Source organism: Frankliniella occidentalis, unplaced genomic scaffold (genome assembly GCF_000697945.3).
Source record: "Frankliniella occidentalis isolate FOCC.00 unplaced genomic scaffold, Focc_3.1 Scaffold71, whole genome shotgun sequence".
Lineage (NCBI taxonomy): Eukaryota > Metazoa > Arthropoda > Insecta > Thysanoptera > Thripidae > Frankliniella > Frankliniella occidentalis.
This window is the reverse complement of record NW_026267201.1, coordinates 808,949-816,067: the sequence shown is the minus strand read 5'-3', so window position 1 is coordinate 816,067 and position 7,119 is coordinate 808,949. Positions and strand designations below refer to the sequence as shown.

The following is a 7,119-nucleotide window of genomic DNA, read 5'->3' as shown; positions in this document are numbered from 1 at the left end:
TTTACGGAACTTAGTGGTGTTATAAATGAGCTACTTTTGCATTGCTCACAGACATATAAACGGTTTTGCATAAATTCTTTTAGTAAAAGATTGTTCTCTATTTGTCTTTATCTTCACCAAAGAAACATTTCATGATACTTTTGTGTAAATTAGTAAAAATCCTATTGCTTCATGTTAGATATTTTGGGTCGGATAAGTTTTTAGATTAGCCGCTGCAATAAATTAGAAGGCAGTCAAATCAAGGAGACTGGATTTAAAGAAAATGGTTGACGGAGTGAGCTCCAATTCGTTTCATTGTTAAGTGTCTTCTGAAATTGAAGACCAGGCTGAAAACTTACTGAGTCAAAATTTTGTTTTTAATCTGGTGTCTTACTGAGTTGATAGATCATATTTGAAGCTTGCAAATATTGTTGCTACCTTCTTATTTATTTCAGTTTCTAATCTAATACCTCAATATATACAAAAGTATTATGAAATGATATGTGGGTCAGATAAAGACAGAGAGGAAACAATCTTTTACTATTGGAATTCATGCAAAACCATTCACAGATCCAGGAACAATACAAAGTGTAACATATTTAACACCACCAAGTTCCGTAAAAGCCAGCGGCTTTGGCAAGGTAATGGATTTTTGAACGGTTACCACTAAGAGGTATGACACTCTATGACATGCCAACTGAATACTGAGACATTTACAACTGGAGTATAATAAATTTAGGACTCAAACATATAAGGGTAGAGAGGAATTACAAGTCAACAAGTCAAATAGTCAACAACTCACTGGCTTGTGGGATTGGGGATTGTGGCATATTATGGGCTAGCCCCAAGTTAAAAATATGGTGCAAAAATAATGAACCTATTAAATTGAAAATGCATCGACATAGCGGCACCACACTAACGTTTCAGGAGACGCCTCCTGAACGTTTGATCATCATAATCAACTTCAAAATCTATTATCTGAATTTCAAATTTGGCACAAAATTAGCGCTACCAACAGAAATACTTAAAATTTTAACTCCAACTTTCCAGTAAAAGTTTTAAGTAACAAACATAGTGAATTTATTCACTTATTTCCGGGAAAAACAACTTATATTTTCGTCTTACATCTGAGGTTTTCTATAGACTGAATTGACAATTAAAGTATTGGAGGCAGAAGGGTGGCTGTCTTGCGGCGTTCGTCAACTGTTGATGTCAACATAACCTCTAAAGGTAACACGAGTTAGTTCGAGCCGGTTTGTGGGCCTAGACTGTATGTGTGTCAATTTTTTAACTTTTCAATGTATTCATGTGAGAAACTTCTGATCAATCAGTGTGGAGTCGTTAGAATAAGTGGCGGAGTGCGAAATGCAGTTAAAACGTAGACGATTTGTGGACTTTTTATCTCATGTAAGTATACTTTGTACATGCATCTCTTTCTCACCACCAAGTGCAAATGCTTGATTGTTATACTTAAATGTTTTCTTCTTTGCAGGATCGTGCGACCCTGGTATTTGTTTATAAATTAACTTAGGTGGAAATCTTCCTAGTTTATTCCTATTGAGAAAGAAATGTAGACTAGTTACCACCAGGTAAAATTTTCTTAACCCGTACCTTATGTTTCACAATAACTTTCAGAACAGAACACCAATATTGACCTCTTTTTATTTTTGCAGGACTAAATTGGAGGTGAACATGTCATCATTGCCCCGTACTAAAGTATCACTCACCCACCAAGACAATCTATTGGAGAATAATTTTCACAGGTAAGAGCAGTTTTCTAACTGTGAACTGTGAACTGATCGTGGAATGTATAGTGTTGAGTGTTTGTTTATTTCTTTTCTTAATATTATCATGCTATGCTAATAAATTCATTTCTTTTCCAGGATTTGAGCAATACTGCAGTGTTTCAAATAAGTTAATGAGAAGAGTGTGCGCAAGTCTATTTTCTACAGTTCTTGGCAAACGCAATTGTGCTATTGCATCATTAGAAAAATAAATATTGTTTACTGAACTCTTGAAGACAATTTAGTGATAACCTGTTTCATTTTCACTTGCCTCGAATGTTTTACATAAATTGCTGGTGAAATAGTTAAAATGCATGATATGTGAGTGAATATTGTAGTCAAAATAAACAAGTGAGTTTTAACATGTGAATTAATGTCATGTAAATATCAGTCGAAAGAGTACAGTCAATAAATAAATTTGATACATGACATAAATTTGTATTTTAAAACCCATCACTTGTTTTTGACTTAATATTTTCAATCTCACCACCGACACACCACCTAAATGCCACCCGGGCTACCGGGCGCCACCCGGACGAACCACCTACTTGCCAGCTCGATGCCACCTAAACGTGCCACCTCGTGCGCTTAAGCGGCCAATTTCACTTAAATGCCACCTCGATGCCACCTCCTTCCCACTTGGCCCACCCCGTTGCCAGCTTGCTGCCACCTCGCCACCTAGTTGCCACCTCGTTGCCACTTGGGGCTGCCACTTCGCCACTTAAAAACCACCTCTTTGCCACCTTACTGCCACCTTGCCACTTACTATTTTTCCCAGGGCGGCAAGAGCGTGGGGGACGCTAGGGCGGGCGACAGAGAGACGCACACGCCTGCTGCTTGATAACCTGCGCCCCTCCTGCTCCCCCAACGACTGTGGTGCGGCCCCCTCTCCCCCTGTGTATGTGGTGGTGGGGGGCTCCTCCAGCCGCAGTCTATATAAACCCCTCTATTTTCCTGCATATTGTACACGCGCTGGCGCGCACGCGCAGCAGCAGCAGCTCCAGTTGTGGTTCCGGTAGTTGGCAGGCTTGGGATAAGTTTGTGCGGGGCGGCGGCGGAGGAGTTGGAGTGAAAAGAGAGGAGAGGAGGGCAGAGACACACGGAGACAGAGTGTGAGACAGAGACAGACATACACGCGCTAAAGGGGTCACGCATGCATGTTGGTGCAGTGCATATGGTTGGTCCGGTGGAGCACACTTCATCAAAACAAGACCCCTCACTCCCCGCCACCACACAGGATGCACGGACGGTGCGCAGTGACTCTGGGCTCGAAAAAATTAGAAAAAAATAATCAGCATCTTTTGAAAATTGCAAGATATCCCGACTAAGGTACCTCATTGGAGTGGTCTTAAAATGGGTGCCAAAAAGTGTTTCTTGAGCCTGAGTGGCACAAAATTTACTTAAAACGACGCGCTTGCAACCCTAAGAAGACCGAGTCGTGCGACACTATTATTCATGCAAAGGGACGGTGCGAGGCTCCTCATACTGTTCGTGGGAGAGACGCCTCCCCCCTCGCCGTCGGAGAACTCTCCTTTCGCTTCGCGGCGGCTCCCCCGGGCGGATGTTGCTGCTCAAGCACTCGTTTTAGGTAGCGACGGCGGTGCGGGGCGGGGTGGTCCGGAGCCCGAGGCGCGGGGCGGACGCGGACGCTGCGGAGCTGGGCGCCGGCCCGGAATAACGACTTTACGCGTGAGCGTGACCGGGGGGGGGGGGGGGGTGAGAGAGAGAGAGAGAGAGAGAGAGAGGGGGGGGGGGGGGGGGGGGGGGGGGATGTGGGCCGGGCCGCGCTGAGTGCAGAGGTGCAGGCACCATCGGAGCACCCCCGGTGAGTCGCTAGAGAGAAGTGAAAAGGGCGTAAGTCCTCGGACTTCCCATTGGACTTACGCCGACTGACGACTTACGCCCTTTTCAATTTTTTACCAGTGAAGTACAGACCTCCCCTCGAACGAGGCGGGTTGCGTCCACAAATTACATAACTTGTACCGACGCCCACAGTATGCTCCCGCCAGCAGCGCGTGGAACCGCCGACAAACAATTATTTGTTTCAAGTTCCCCCAGACCGATTCACGACCCGCGCAGCTGAATATTTGGTATATTTACTGATGACGCCCGCAGAGGCGTGAAAACTAGTACTCTCTCAAACTTGAAACGAAATTGTAAGCAGGCTGCTGTACCACTAAACCCCTTCCCCCCATAAATATAGAGTATCGTGAGCGCGCGCTGATGACAGGCTGTCGGCCGCGACAAAACAAATGGCAACGTCCTCGCTCCCTCCCTCTCCACCGAGCCAGCGGCAGGGCGCGCCAGAGGCACGCCGAGTCCGTGAAGCAGGTGTTTATTAAAGGGCTGTAAAAAGGGGGACGGCAGGTGCGATGTGGCGAGCCGCGGGGGTGGAGCGGCGGAGCGGCGCGCGGGCCTCCTCCTCACTCAAGGCGGAGAGGGAAGTTCTCCTCCTCCGGGCGCCCCTTCCCTTGCTGCTGGTCGTGGGCCGAGACGGCGGCGGCGGCGGCAAGGACGATGCACGCGACGGCGGGCTAGGGAGAAAGCGACATCGGTGAAGACAATCGGCCCCTTCCCGCTGTCATCATCACCGCCCCATGGCAACTTCTGAACGAAGTAAGCAGGGCGGGCACAACAGCAGCCCTAGGAGGCTGATGGTGAGGAGGAGGAGGAGGAGGAGGATGAGGAGGAGGAGGGTGAGGGCGAGGAGGACGAGGAGGTGAGGCAGTGGCGGAAAGCAGAGCAGGCGACCGCTAAGCCCAATGTCAAGCGGTATCCATAAATTTGCATGAGTTTGGGCGGCGCGGGCAGGAGAGAGACTCGAGGGCGAGAGAGCCAGGAGGTAGGTGGGCAACTTCTCTGCCTCAAATTTTCAATGCCACACAACAACTGCGCCGCCGCCACAGAGGGCGGCGCCAGACGACTCACCTCTCACAGCCCCCGCTGCCTTCGCGGCCGCTCGGCGCGCAGTCTCGAGGCCTCCACGGCCGCCGCCGACGGCGCGGTCCTCGTGGCTGCCCCGGGGGCCGGCGACGACGGCTGCAGCTCGTCAGTCATGGAGCCGCCCCAGTCGGGCTGGCGGTGCCGCCCGTCGTCCGGCACCCTGATGGCGGGGCCGCCCGCGCCCTCCGCGCCCCCGGCCACGATGATGGTGCCGGGGCGCGCGCCCTGGCCCGCCCTGGCCGCCGCCAGCGCCAACCCACCGGCCGTGGTGCTGCTGCCGGCCGGCAGCGAGGCCGAGCTGACCACCGTGAGCTTGGAGCGCGTCAGCGGCACAAACGGAAGCTCCCGCCACTCGGCCATGCCGCCGGCGGACGGGTGTCGGTGGGGCGAGCAGGAAGCGGGTCGGCGGGGCTGCAGGGGCTGCTGCAGCAGCGCGGCGCGAACAGCGGCACAGTGCTATTGTAAGGCCCGCGCAGCGCCGCCAGGGTTTCACCGTTTCACAGCTGCCCCAAGAGGGCTGTTTAGGGGCTGTACCCAAACCACGTTGAATGGACGGGAGGGTCATAACAGGGTCAGGACGGACATTGAAGTCTATATAGGATAGGGCCGACCAGATGACATTTGCAACCCGGGGTAGGGGTGCTTCTATCGAATCCCAATTAACGTCCTGGGACCGACCTCTTCCGCCCATCCATTTTCCCAGTCTGCGGGCGGGCTAGTCTACTTTTTCAAAACTACGTGGCAAAGCTGCCACCCAGTAATCCACAGCCAAACCTTCGCTTTGCTCCTCTGAAAACCCTCGAGTGATTGTGCTTTTGATTCAATTTGCTTGTAGAGCGTTTTACGCTCGCCTTGCTACGCACGCAATTCCTACTCTAAATAGGTCGTTGTAATGAAAAACCCCATTTAATTTAAAAGGGGACTCTAAACGTAGCCTAAAAAATGTGCCTTCAGCACAGCTTATCGTCTTTGCAAGGCTTTTCTATTCCTTCTCTACACTGGTTTGACGCGGTATTTTCTTGTGGTGGTGGTGCAGCCACAATACGCCACAATAGGATGCAGTCACGGCCACATTTGCGAGAGCGCTTGGAGGACGGTGCCTGGTGCCTGGAGTACGAAAGAGGTTGGTCCAGTCAGGACAGTCGCTCGATACCGAACAAAGCGGCTCAGGCTCGCAGAAAGCTCATCCACCCGAACGGCGTGAAATGACCAGACGGCACGACGGAGACGTGGCCGCGACCATTGTGCTGTCGGCACTGATAAATTCAAACCTCGCGGGGGTGAGAAGAGGAAGCTGGGGTTGGGGGAGGGGAGAAATGTGGTGAGAGGGGGAGATGAGAAGCAAGCAGTACAAGACGGAATGGAATCCCAGAAATGTGTCAGTCAGTCGGGCAGGCTTGGGGCCGTCGGGACGTCCCGTTGCTGCCGCCCCGTGCCCTTGCTTCCCCTGCAGCCGCCAACCACCCCGCCCGGCTGTGGTCGTGTTCGGGGCGGGCGGGGCGACCGCGCAGCAGCATCTCACGTAAAACAATTACACCCGCCGCGATTGGCCTCGCTACAGCCGCTACAGCCATCAGAGCCTTCTAGTGCGACCAGTGCGATGCAAATGAATCAATTTGTTATTTTAAATAGGGCTTCGCCGCGGAGGATGATAAAAAAAAGAGAGAGAAGGGTTTCGGTAAATATGGACGCCACCACCTCTCCTTCAATAAGGCGTCGTCGTCGCCGCCCTTCTCACTCCCACCGCTGCGCAAATCAGCCACCCGCCTCCTCCTCGGCCACAAAGGAACGTGCGTTTACATGAGGCGGCGGAGCCAGATTGCTAATCTATAGGGTAATTACTTCAAATCCGTCCCCGGCATGTTAATGGGGCCGCCGAGCTTCACGGGGCGGCAGGCCGCTGCTCTGCTTAAAGGCGCGGCCACGGCGCGGCCATGAACATTCCGCTGCATCCAGCCTCGTTACCTCGAGGCGCCGCCCCGCGCCGCCCCGCGCCGATACAGACCATCATCGTCTCTGGTTGGCACCGGTCGGTGAACGCGGCGCCGAGCCAGCGCCAACAAGCCCCAAAAGAGCTCACTGTTAAAAGTTTTCGTGAATGCACACTGTAAAAATTAGTTGTTAAATAACAGCTCGGTTGTTGACCAACAGCTCAGTTGTTCGAGAACAACAGAAGTTGTTGAAAAACAACAACGTTTGTTGTCAACGCATTGTTAATATTGGACTATTGGGCACCATTTTGTTTTTGCTGACTTTTTCTATTACTGTAACTGGACAACTTATGCTGTTATTTAACAACCGAAGCTATTGTACAACACGAGTCAGTTAAAAACTTAACAACGAATTTGTTGTTAAGTGACAACAATTTTTTTTACAGTGCACGAAAAAAACAATTACGGAATGCTTCGTAAAA

At 50.9% G+C, this 7,119-nt stretch overlaps 1 protein-coding gene and 1 long non-coding RNA gene across 2 annotated transcripts in view; one reads left to right on the top strand and one right to left on the bottom strand.

Annotated features, from left to right (window-relative positions):
• Positions 1–7,119, bottom strand: part of LOC113217460 (U-scoloptoxin(05)-Sm1a) — a 162,212-nt gene that overhangs the window by 67,015 nt on the left and 88,078 nt on the right. The window lies entirely within an intron of this gene.
• Positions 829–1,990, top strand: LOC113209840 (uncharacterized). Its single transcript, XR_008011245.1, has 3 exons — positions 829–1,386; positions 1,472–1,742; positions 1,863–1,990. It is a non-coding gene; the product is annotated as an uncharacterized LOC113209840 (long non-coding RNA).